Below are 11,952 nucleotides of genomic sequence, written 5' to 3' on the forward strand. Positions count from 1 at the left end.
TCTGGTGAAGCAGAGAAACTAAGCCAGGATCTAAAACTGCCTTTAAATTTGGCTTTCCTTATCACTCTTACAGAACTGGAATAGTCTATCCTGCCTCACAAGAATTAAACAAAAATAAAGCCTTGTCAGACCTGCAGAATGTTTAGCTGACACTAGTTGTGTTACAGTAATTAAATAGATTTACTGTTTAGACACTAGTGTCTAAAGAGAACGTGTTTGAAGGTCTGTTTAAACGAAAGTATTCAATGCTAATAAGAAGAGCAATGTCATCTATAGGCTGTTTTTCTTTTTGCCTGGTTTCGGGCAGAATGAGGCAAAATCCTGCTCATTTTAGTCCTGCATCTCCTGATTTCAGTTGGAGATCTGTGAGAAGGAAGCCTGCAGGATTGGTCCCTTTGTCAACTTAAAGTGACTGTATGCCTACACACACATGACACCAGTTAGCCTTTTCAGAATAGGCTAGACTGTGCCACAAGGCCACTGCAAATTACTAACCTCCACCACCCACCTATGCTGCCTCCGGTCCACTGGTTGGTCTGCTCATTCCCTCTTCATCCACCTGTTCCAGGAAGAAGAAGTAAGGTATGCAGCACTCATTTCTACCTTCACACCTAGATCCAAGACTTAAGTGCTTGCTGACTCAGGACCTTAACCGCCTCTGTGCCAAGGCTTCGATGTGAAGGAGGGGCTTTGGAACCTACCTGCATCCCCCTCCCCCCCCATGCCCCACTCCCTCCCCAGCCTGTCAAGTGCCATCCTATCCCAAATAAAATGTGGCTGGTATTTTGCATAGTTAGGTGCCCAACTCCCACTTCCAGTGTTAATACCTGTGTGTGCAAGCTGAGAATTCATTTCCTGCTAGCGCTGGTGCAAGAAAAAAGGGGTGGCTTGAATGTCTGTGGAAAGTAAACACAAAAGGGGGCATGAAACAAATGCATTTTTAAATTCAAGTAAATGCTTGTGGGACACTTTCCAGTGTTCTCCCACGTCTATTACAAATGCATAAATTGAATAGCAAGTCACTTACTTTCCCTTTGTCTCAGTTTCCCCATTTGTAAAATGATACAATGATACTGCCCTCTGCTGTAAAGCACTTTGAGATCTATGGATGCAAAACGCTATATAAGAGCTAGGTATTATTTGTTATATGGGAAATGATTTAGCAGAGGTTATAACTTTAAGTACATTTGCAAGCAAAAAAGTTCAGATGGATTTCTGAATCTTTAACCCTCCCATAGAGAAGGCTGTATAAGGTTTAGAAATGAGACTGGAGTAACCTTGTTCACTGCCACAGTGTTACCCAGTTTGGTTTGGTATCTGCATATTCTTCACACTGGAAGAAGAAATGTACCTTGCAGTAGCACCACCAACTGGTGGAGTATCTGTGTATGAAAGTATAGGATTCAAAGCACACACATACAGGATCTTTTTACAGCAACCCTTCTTAACCCTTCTCAGCATTTTAAAGCATCAAGCCTGATCCTTATGTCACTGCCACGGGTGTAAATTATGAGTAACTCCACTAAAGCCAACTGAGTTATACCACTGTAAGTGAGAGAAGACTCAAGCATGTTGAGTTCAAAGAAAACAGCTATTAGTCAAGAAAGGAGATAATAAAACCCAAATGATTATTGTGGTGGCCCCTAGGAGCCCCACTCATGGAGCAGGATCCCACTGTGCTCAGTAGCAAAACTCTGCCTTGAATATTGAGAGTCACTGGAAGAACCTGTGCTTTCAGATAGCCTTGAAGAATCAAAATCACTGTTCTGGTCATCATTGAGGGGCATCCTGAGTCACTTCACTTGGTGCAGAACCTGGAAAGAAATAATTTTACAAGATCAACATTTTCTAACATGATGTAGAGCAGCCTTTGTCCCCCTTGCTCTTGTGCTAAGAGCATCTTAGTCAAACCAAAAAATCTGCCCCCAAAAGAGCATAAAATTTATTACTATGGATCAGACCATGGAATTTCACCAGTAGAAAACTAGTGTAAGTGAGCTCAGAACCAGGGCCAAAGTCCTCAAGCTTTTAACAACATTTAAACCTTCAAAAATCCATTCAAGCTTATTATGTAACACACAGGTGCTGACTTTTTTTTTTTTTGCCAGTGAGTGCTCCTCTCTGCCCCTCCACCCCATGTGAGTGGTGGGCGGGGCCTCAGGGGGAAGAGGCCGAGCAAGGACGGGGCCTTGGGAGGAGCAGCAGGCAGGGCCTTGCGGGGGGAAGAAGCTGAGTGAGGCTGGGGCATTGGGGGCAGGGGCCAAGCAGGGGCAGGGCTTTGGGGCAAAGCATGGGTGGGGCGGGGCCATGGTCCAGGCACTGGGGCCCACAAAAGATTAATCCGGCCCTGTGGGTGCTGAGTACCCGCTATTTTTTTAGTGTGTGCATAAGTCCCGGTGCACCCACAGAGGCAGCACCTCTGATGTACCATGTCACTCAGCTACTACACGTCGCCTGAAATCTCTACATTAACCAATTGTAAATATCATTACGGCTCAGTTGATGGCAGTTTGGCTCTTGGTCAGAAGATCATAGGTTTAAATTGGCCACCAGAACTTGCATTCATCATGGCCAATGTTGACAGTTACCCCTTGCCACTGCATTGTTAAACACGCTCTGCTTCCAGCGACATGTAAAATCAAAGGACTTTCTGCCCATCACAGGTGGCTGACCAGGTTGAAGAATCCCTGGAAAGTATAAAAGACAGCTCCCTGTGTCCTGACCACCTTCCTCTGCTTAATAAAGCAGGTGCTGACTGGCTGCTCTGTTTGCCCACATACAGAAGTGCGTCTGAAACGAAGTGTAAGAAGCCTGAAGTGACTTGCCATTTAGAAATGCAGCAGGAGACCTAGGAGCCGCTATGACAGCAACACGTGTTTGAAAGGACGTTTTCAGCATAAAAGGCAAGGCTCAAAGAGGCCCTTTGAAGCAAAGGTGAAGCTTTGGGGATTAGTGTTTCCAAAACAGCAGCTGCAGATGCTGTGGTTGCTGGACGGCGATATGCTGCAATGTGTTCCTGTGGTGCGGAGTCCCATGGACAACGAGGTGCCGCTACACATACAAAGTGACAGCATCTGAGGTGGGATTTCTTTACCAAAAAATAATTGATAGGTGCTATATTTGATTTAAAAAAAAAATGCCAGCAGCCCATCACCCCTCAGGAGCAAACATACAACAGCCAAACATGATGGGGCTGGTTTTCAGAGGGGCTCAGTCCCCGCAGCTCCAGCTGCCAACAATGACAGCCACCATTCCAGCTGAGAAACACTAAATGGGGACTCCCTTCAATAGACCATTAAAGCCACTTGTTAATTGTTCAAAAGTGGAGGATGGGGTAGGGTGGGGGGGTTAACCCTCTGCAAGGCACTGACTTCACCCGCAGGGGCTGGCTGTGCAATCTAATGTTCACTGCCAAACCAGACTGCACAGGCCAAGTCAATATAAGTAGGTGGAAATAATAGTCCAGACGAAAAGACAGCATTGTGGCTTGTCAGAGCAAGTCAAAAAGATGTAAGGCTCTATGGGCCTGAGCGTAGAGTGGCGTGAAGATAATCTTATCTCTATGTACAATACCGCTGGCGAATGTAAACACACATTCATCTTTGCCTCCTTTATTATTATTCTTCCCCTACTAGATTTTAACATGCAACACATTCCTCCGAAAGCCATTTTTCTCTCTTTAGGGAGCCGGGTTCATGTTTGGCTTTTTATGTGCTCTTAAAACAAAACCACAGCGGGATAGGCTACCTGAGTGTCACGCTGGAGGGCGTGGTGTAAAAGGTTAAAATAAGAACTGCTTTTCTCAGACGACTGTCCTCTCGCCAACTGATGTCATTTCCCCTTCATAGCCATAGTTTCAGCATTCTAACAGGTTGAAAGATGAGTCCCCGAGGACCCTAAATTAAAGACACCCCATAGAAAAGGGCAGTGCCTGACCTTCTGCAGCTGTGCCTGGGCTAATACTGACTCATTGTGTTGCTGTGTGTTATATTCTGAGGATAGGGCAGAGGAACGATACAGAGGCAGAAACTGGTTGCTCGTTAGCTCATTCATAGACACCTGGTGCTCCGCCTCCTCTCCATGCTTCAGTGCCTCCCAGTTCTATTGTATATAAATCCACGCCTTTAGAGCTCTTAGCTGGTTTGATTAAACAAAGAACAAAACGAACCTCGCAGCTGCCCAGAAAAGGCTTTCTCCCCCAGGGGGTTATTATCATGGAATTCCGATAAGGGATCTAAGTAAGGAACTCTGGCTGCTGTTCGTTGCTCCCAGTTACAGGTTTAGAAGGCTGTCATTGCACTGCGTATATATTTTTGCCATTTGTAAATGCCTAATTTGAGCCAGATCTTCAGCTGGTGTGAGTCAGTGTAGACCCATTGGCCCAGTACAACTACGGAACTCTTATTAGAGGTTTCTAGCACATAGCATATGCCTTCTGCTATCTATCCACACTTTCCTCTAACTTACGCTGCTTACAACCTGAAGGAAACACTAGGGTCACTCAGAAGTTGGGCCAGATGCAGTCTTACTATAGCTCCTTTGGCTTCAGTGGTGTTACATCAGGGATGAATCTGAGCCAGTAAGGGACAAATTCTGTTCTTAGCTACACCAGTGTGAACCTGGGATAACTTCACTAGCTTCAAAAGAGTTATTCTGCATTTACATGGGTGTAAGCGAGAGCAGAATCTGGCACTGCATCTAAAGGAGAAGAATGATTGATATATATAAAAAAGAAACAGTGGCAAGCAGCACATACAAGTTGCGCGGGCCTGGGCTTTGAAGTAAAAAAGACGTAAAACTAATATTAAATCCCCTCTGAGACTATTAGATGTGTTTTATTCCCAAACCCTCTGTAGAGGCAATCAACTCCTTACCTTATAAAATATATGCAGCAGGTGCTAGGTTTGGGATTTGTGCTTCATGGCCTTTCCTAGTGCCAGGTTATAAAACCATATTTTTTAATTGAGACACAGACTTAAGGACATTAATGAGAACCTGGTGGTCAGTGAAACTATGAGCTGCAGTTCTGCTCTGCTCATAATGAAAATCAGGAGGTATACCACTGACCTAAACCAAGTTAATCCAGACGTAAACTGGCGTGGCTGAGGCAGAATTTGGCACAGGGATTCAAAATCTGTATCTCAAAAGCTTTGCATTCATCATGTTACCACTGTCTAAATCTTGTCAAGTTCGTATTCTCAAATATTCTATTGATGGCTCTCCCTTCTACTCTCTGCCACTAGCTCAGGTTTCCCAAGGCTGCGACTAAGGACTGGCGGGGGGAGTGGGGGTGGGGGGCCTTAGCAGACTTCCTCCTTTTTTTCTATTTCTTTCTCTTTCTTGTCTGATGTGTTTCGTGAAAAGCTCGTCTCCCTCTTCCGTCACATCTATCACCATGAAGCTATTCGGGGCAGTCAAGGGCAAGTGGCCTCCTATGAGAGTGGTGCCAACCCAGCTGCACTAATCACATCTAGCAGAGGGTTCAGTGCACTTACAGAAGTGTATGGAGACCTATGCTGGGACTTTCAAGGGAGCCTAAGGGAGGTTGGTACCCGTTTCCCCACTGAACTGCAAAAAAGTTTGAATACCTACCTCCCCTTAGGCTCCTTTGAAAATTCCCAGTCCAAAGCTGAATTCTGTCACTTGCATGAGCTAGGATGCACTGCTGCTCCCACATCACTGAGTTACTGCTGTGTAGAAAAGATGAATTAGAGGCTATAAGAGGATCTCCATGCACAAACTGAATTACATGTAAATCACCAATGCCTGCACAGCCTATGTGTTCCCTGCAGGTCTCTCCCCCAGCTACCATATCTGCTCAGCTTTAAAGATCTGACAAGATCTTGGGACAAAGTGGTACATTCATCCTTTTGGCAGCCCTCTCAAGGGCTGCTGCTCTGTCTTAACATTTATTTTTGTCTTTGCAAAAGAGCCCAATTCCCAAAACTGGTACTTCTAATGCAAGTAATAAGATGATGCATGCTCAGGATAAGAGTAGCCAGTCTCCTGCAGTTAATTATTGATGGTTAGTGCCAACTAAGGTCAGCAGTATTTCACTGTCAGCATGGAAAGCATGGTGTGCCTCAAGATTCCACAATTAGTTAATAAAATAGCTAAAAATAGACTGCTTGGATTTCTGATGAGTTTTGCGAGAGAACTGTTGTAACACCAGACATTTCTCTTTGACCAGCTACAGAGGAGAATCAGAAATACCGTCACTAGGATATTTTCATCATCAGAAGGGTGCATGTAATTACTAAGATCAATATTTAAAATGAGAACTTCAACCGTTTTCTAAATGTCACTGTTATTATTGGAAGCAGGTTAATCAGCAATCTAAAGTCCTCAACCATACCTTGGGCCACTCCCAGGGGAGAATTTTCCTTAAATGTAGAAGACTTGCTAGGCATTTAATTTAGTGGAAACAATTTGGAGAAAGGGGAGGTCTCCCTTAGTAAAAACATAAGAGGGCATATTGGTGAGGAATGGTTACTACCTTAGAGATGGCAAAACACATAGCTGACAGCATGGAACAGGGCAGGCTGTAATAAGGAAACATTTTTTTAAAAAAGCTAATTACAAACATGTGTAAAGAGGCAGCAAAATGTAAGAAAAGAAAAGTAAAGAACTGCAAGATTTTATGGGAAAATGACCAATAGTGGGCTGATATGCCCAAAGCCATAGGTTGAGGCCTGCATCATTTATTGCTCAGTGGAAGTCATTTTTCAACTCAAGGAACAATGTTCTTCCTCTGCAGACTAAAAATCCCAGTCTGTATAGCATTTATTGTCCCCTTTTCAATGATAATTTTGTCCTAAGGATATGTTGATTACGCTCCACTGAGGCTCCTCTGTTCTCATTCAAAAAGGTCAAGTTCCGTCTGTTACATTCAGCACCTTACATCAAGCCTATCCCGGTGGTATCAGCAAAGTACTTAAGCACGAGCTTAACTTTCAATTTAAATGTACCCATGGCTAAAGCATGTGCTTAAGTGGTTTACAGAATTGGGGCCATAGTTTTGGGCTGGGGTGGAGGGGGAATGGCTAGCACTTTGGCTCCGCCCACTCTCTGTGCTATGTAACTAACTCATCCCCTCCACCGTCGCATCAGCCTGTTCCCTATGGAGCTGCTCCAAACCTCCTTGAAACCAATGGAAGAGGGCTCACTGACTTGAAAGAGTTTTGGATCATGCCTCATAACAGACTGATAGAAAGTGGGAGAGGGACAGAAACCCTTAAAAACAACATTTAAAAAAAATTTAACTGGCATGATGTCTGCCAGCTATCACCTTGATTGGTGCATTTCTTTGCCTGCATCATCCATTTACCCTCAACCTTCATCTGCCTTGTCTATTTAGATTGTAAGCTACTCAGAGCAGAGACTGTCTGTTGCTATGTGTATATATGATACCTAGCATTATAGGGCCCTGATTCTGAGTGAGGCCTCTGGGTATTGTTCTGCTACAATAATAAATATGTGACATATATACAATTCTCTTTAAAATCCTACTATGCAACCTGCAATCACTGGAGCCCCACTAGTTCTTCTGGAATGCTGTAAAGTTGTTTGATTAAAAATTAATGTAAAAAATTAATACAGCATTTGAGTAAAGTACAGAGATAGTATCCCAGGATCTGAACACTGTTATTATCACCTCTATTAATTAACTATAAAGATTCAGATCCTAGATTCCGTAGAAACCATTAATTATCCTTTCACCAATCTCATGTTCACAAAAGCCTAACAAGTCTGGTTTTATAAATTTCTCCTTTTTGTAGGGTTGAACTGTTTTTTATCTAGCCTGGCTTGTTTTAAAACATTCAACACAGTAGAAATAATATAATTTCTTTTCCTGTGGGGTACAGAAAAGTTATAGGAATGTAAATAGCCTTGATAAATAGTTTATAGACATGTTAATAAACGTAAAAGCTGAACAAGATTTGAATGTTCAACCATTAGAAGAGCTGTATAAGGCAAAAGCCAAGATTAGCAAAACTGGATGCCTAAAGTTAGGCTCATGAGTCCATATTTAAGTGTATAAAAACATGCCCTAATGGGAGGGCTCAACACTTTTGAAAATGCAGCAGGAGCCCAAACCTGTATTTAGGACCCTGACTTTATGCATCTAGTTTTGGAAATTTTGGCCTGATGCTTTTGGAATCATGCTACAGAGTCTTTGCTTAGCATTGATGAAAATGTACTAGTGCTAAATAAACTATAAAAGGGTTCCCTTAATGTTCCCCAAATGTAATGAGAGGAAAGATGGGCCAATGGACCTGGGAGACTCAGGTTCAGTTCCCTACTTCACCAGATATGGGGTGTATGACCATGGGCAAGTAACTTAGGCCCAGATCCCCAGTGGTATTTGGGAGCCTAACTCCTCTGTGCTTTAGTTCTCCATCTGTATAATGGAGATAATAGCACTTCTTTACCTCATGGGGGTGTTGTGATGATAAATACATTAAAAGATTGTGAGGTGTTCAGGTGTGGCATTGTATGTAACTCGTCTAGGAGACATGACTAACATAAACCTTGGGAGGTGTTATGAGTTTCAAAGGACTTTTTTACACAACAGGCTAAACCAATGGGCTAAGACAAGAATGAACTATTAGTTGAGTAGGTTTCCTAGGAAATATGTGGGAGGAGGGGAATGCAAATGTCGACCACCAGACCTGATCCTTTGAAGCTTTGCCCTAGGGAGGGGACCTTTGTCTACAAATTACCTAATCCCAGGATCCAAAGCCCCAAAGAGCATAAAGGAGTAACTCACAGATTCATAGGAGTGTGACATGACTCAGGGTACAATCTGGACTGTTGAATAGCTGTATCCCCTCAATTCTCCAGCCTTTTACACAGCTTTGCTGTGAAAGCAATGACTCCTGGCCTGCTCACACACAGCCTCCAGCACGTAAATCACTCCCAGCTATACTGTATGAGCGCTATGGCCAGCCACTCTTGAATTACACTGCAGAGCAACACCAGCAAACTCCCAGTCCCAGGCTTTTCCCCAGAAATGTGCGTCTTATACTGCCCAGCCATCTCCTGGACAACACAAGCTCAGACAAAGTCCGTCATTTTATTCATAGAAAATAATATGCGCAAGTCCTGTTATCTCAAATGGAGTTTCCTAAACACTTCAGTCCAAACACACTGGTTTAGGTAAATCAATAAAACAAGTTTATTAATACAGAAAGATGGATCTTAAGTGATTACACGTAATGAGGCATACAAGTCAGAACTGGTTACAAAGACATAAAAGGTAAAACACAACTAATACCTAATTTAACAAGCTAAGTGAATTCAAAACAAAAGGTCTCTCTCACCACATATGCTGGCAGTCTTACTAGCTGAATTCATTTCAGCCAGGATCCTTCCCCAGTCCAATGATGCTTCCTCTGTCCTTCAAGTGTTGTCGATGCCGTGAGTAGAGATAAAGGGAGAGAATATTTTGGGGCATCTGTTCCCCATTCTTATACCTTTTCCTCTTCTTTGAGAATCATCTCCAGCTAGGGCTCAGGAGACAGGAAGTCTGTGGGGATGGGAGCCTCCCGCTGTTCCTTTGCCAAGATGTAAATGTCTCACTGACACCCCTTTTCCTGCCAAAGAATGGCCACTTAACCAGGTGATGGTCCATTTGATTTCATTGACACCTGGCTGAGGTGTCAGTTTGCCTTTTGTCTCTGAGGAACTGGTTTGTGGCTGCTTCCCCAGATTTGGAATGTCTTAATAACATTATATAGTAGAATCTTAAAACTTTACATACAATGTTGCCACACATATTTTGCCAGGAGAATAATGATCAGCAAATTATGAGTCTTCAAATGATACCTCACAAGGCATACTTTGTACAAAATTTATCACAGTCTTGTAAAAGGGGTGAACATAGGGTACAGACTGTCACGGGGGTTCTTCTTCTGAGGAAAAAATTATGAACTTGTAACCACAAGAAAACCCCAGTGTGGGTTTGAAGGACTATTCACCTGCCAGAGCCCTTGTTGGATTTGGGGGTGATCTCTGGTAAGGTTATCAGCATGCTTGTAGGTTCTTTTATTGTTTCTAATATGTCTCTGTAATGCTTTTATGTAAGTATAAATGTGGTTGCTTAGAAACAGATGTATGGTAACTGTTCACAGCCTCTGAAGAGAAAGCAAAGCTGGCCTGCTGAGGCAGTCTGTGTGGCAGGGGAGTTCACAGTGTAGGCAGGAAACTGTGCAATTTGGAAACCCAGGTCAGGAGAGGGAGAGATGCAGGTCTTCACCCAAGAAAGTTGGTGGCTGGGGAGATGGAAGCCTAAGAGTGGACGCCCTGGCTGGATCACAAGGCGGAATTACAGGTGCAGTTATCCTGAACTGTGACAGGCATGTCCATGAAAATATCAATACAAAACTGAACATGAAGACTTCAGTGTTCAAACACAGCCTGGTGCTTAGTTCGTACCGAGATCCACATGTATGCAAAATTTCCTATATATTAAACTTATTTACAGTGTTCTTTCCCTTCAATTAACAAATGAGAAAAATAAGAGCTGTGTATTTTAGCTGTGAATTTCTCCCTAAATGGTGATGTCTATTGCATGTTTGTATGTAACGTTAGAATGACTGTGTGCGTTACCCACACACTCTAGTACACCCACCTTTACGCAATTCCTAGGGCTCAAGGCATAACCCAGTCAATTTAGGAACCCCCACCTTACCCAGTTCCTAGGGCTCAGGGCATACTTCTCTGCAGGTTTGTAGGATCTTTTTACCAGTGAAAGAACCTTACACAGTAATATCCTTATCCACTATTTATTAACAATTACCAAGCAAAATACACATGCTAAGCATACAATGACATGCTTACCAATCCTGATCATACAGGTGGACTATCCCTGTTGTCCAGGCAAGGTCAGTCTCGTCTGGATTCTGGTTGCTGCATGTCACGGTCGTGCAGAGGATTCTTAGCAGCTCTGATTTTAGGCTGTGTCTTGGGAGAGTGAGTTCTTCTTCTTCTTCCAGGTTTTTCCTTCTTATTCTTCTTCTTTTCCCTTTTCCATTCTTTTTCCTTCCCAGCAGGTCTCCTTCTTGGACCTCAGTTTATATAGTGAAACTTGAGTCCTGCTTAGCTATCCCTAAACCAATCATTTTACTAAAATGTTACAAAATAATTCTTTGACCAATCCTAACATATTGTGTAATAATTCTTTACTCACTCATCATACCCCACCACCTTAGTTGATTTAAATCTTGTAAAATTAATTATGCAACAGACAGAAACAATCAAAGAACCAGACAGAGACCGTACAGATAAACAATAGAGAAGTGGGGACCATAAAAGCAAAACAATAACGAAGTCAGGATTTCACACCCACAACTGTTGATAAGTGGTTCCTTGCCAGACAGAATGTTATCAAACAAAGTTTTCTTTAGACATCTTAAGATCTGTTTCTTTATCCGGTGATGGTGGGTTCTATGAGGACAGGAGCACCTTCTTACCAGCCCGATATTATATTGGTTTGATGCAATTTAGATGGAATGTGAGGATGTGGCTTCTTGGCTAGTGACTGCTGTTCTCCGAATATGGCTGCAGAAAAAGGCTTCAGACCTTACAGGTGTGCGCAAGAATGCAGTCAAAACATAAAGCTTCAGAGCTTGATGCTGTCTGGACAATGTCCCAGATTCAAAGTGACCATTAAATTGAATTTGATTGTTCATCCACTTATCCCACACAAGAGGTGAAATGCAGAGGACCAGGTCCGCAGATGGAATAAACCAGCTTAGCTCTGTTGACTTCAGTGGAGCTCTGAAGCATAAATTTAGAATTCAAAAAAATGATGACTTTATTAAAACAGCCCTGGACATTTTGACTGACCTTCTGTCTTTGTCAGCAGCAAAAGTTTCTTTCTCACAAGCATTTCGTTAGTGGATCTACCTTACTAAGGAGCACTATGTAGAAAACTTTAAAGGGACAGAA

The 11,952-nt window shown here is 42.9% G+C and overlaps 1 long non-coding RNA gene across 1 annotated transcript; it reads right to left on the minus strand.

The window, feature by feature from the left end:
- Positions 1-951: 951 nt before the first annotated feature.
- On the minus strand, positions 952-5,692 carry LOC142070675 (uncharacterized). The gene is made up of 2 exons (XR_012666638.1): positions 5,593-5,692; positions 952-1,814 (listed from the first exon to the last, which is right to left on the minus strand). It is a non-coding gene; the product is annotated as an uncharacterized LOC142070675 (long non-coding RNA).
- Between the last annotated feature and the right edge of the window lie 6,260 nt (positions 5,693-11,952).

The sequence above is a fragment of the Caretta caretta genome, chromosome 1 (assembly GCF_965140235.1).
Source record: "Caretta caretta isolate rCarCar2 chromosome 1, rCarCar1.hap1, whole genome shotgun sequence".
Taxonomy (NCBI): Eukaryota; Metazoa; Chordata; order Testudines; family Cheloniidae; genus Caretta; species Caretta caretta.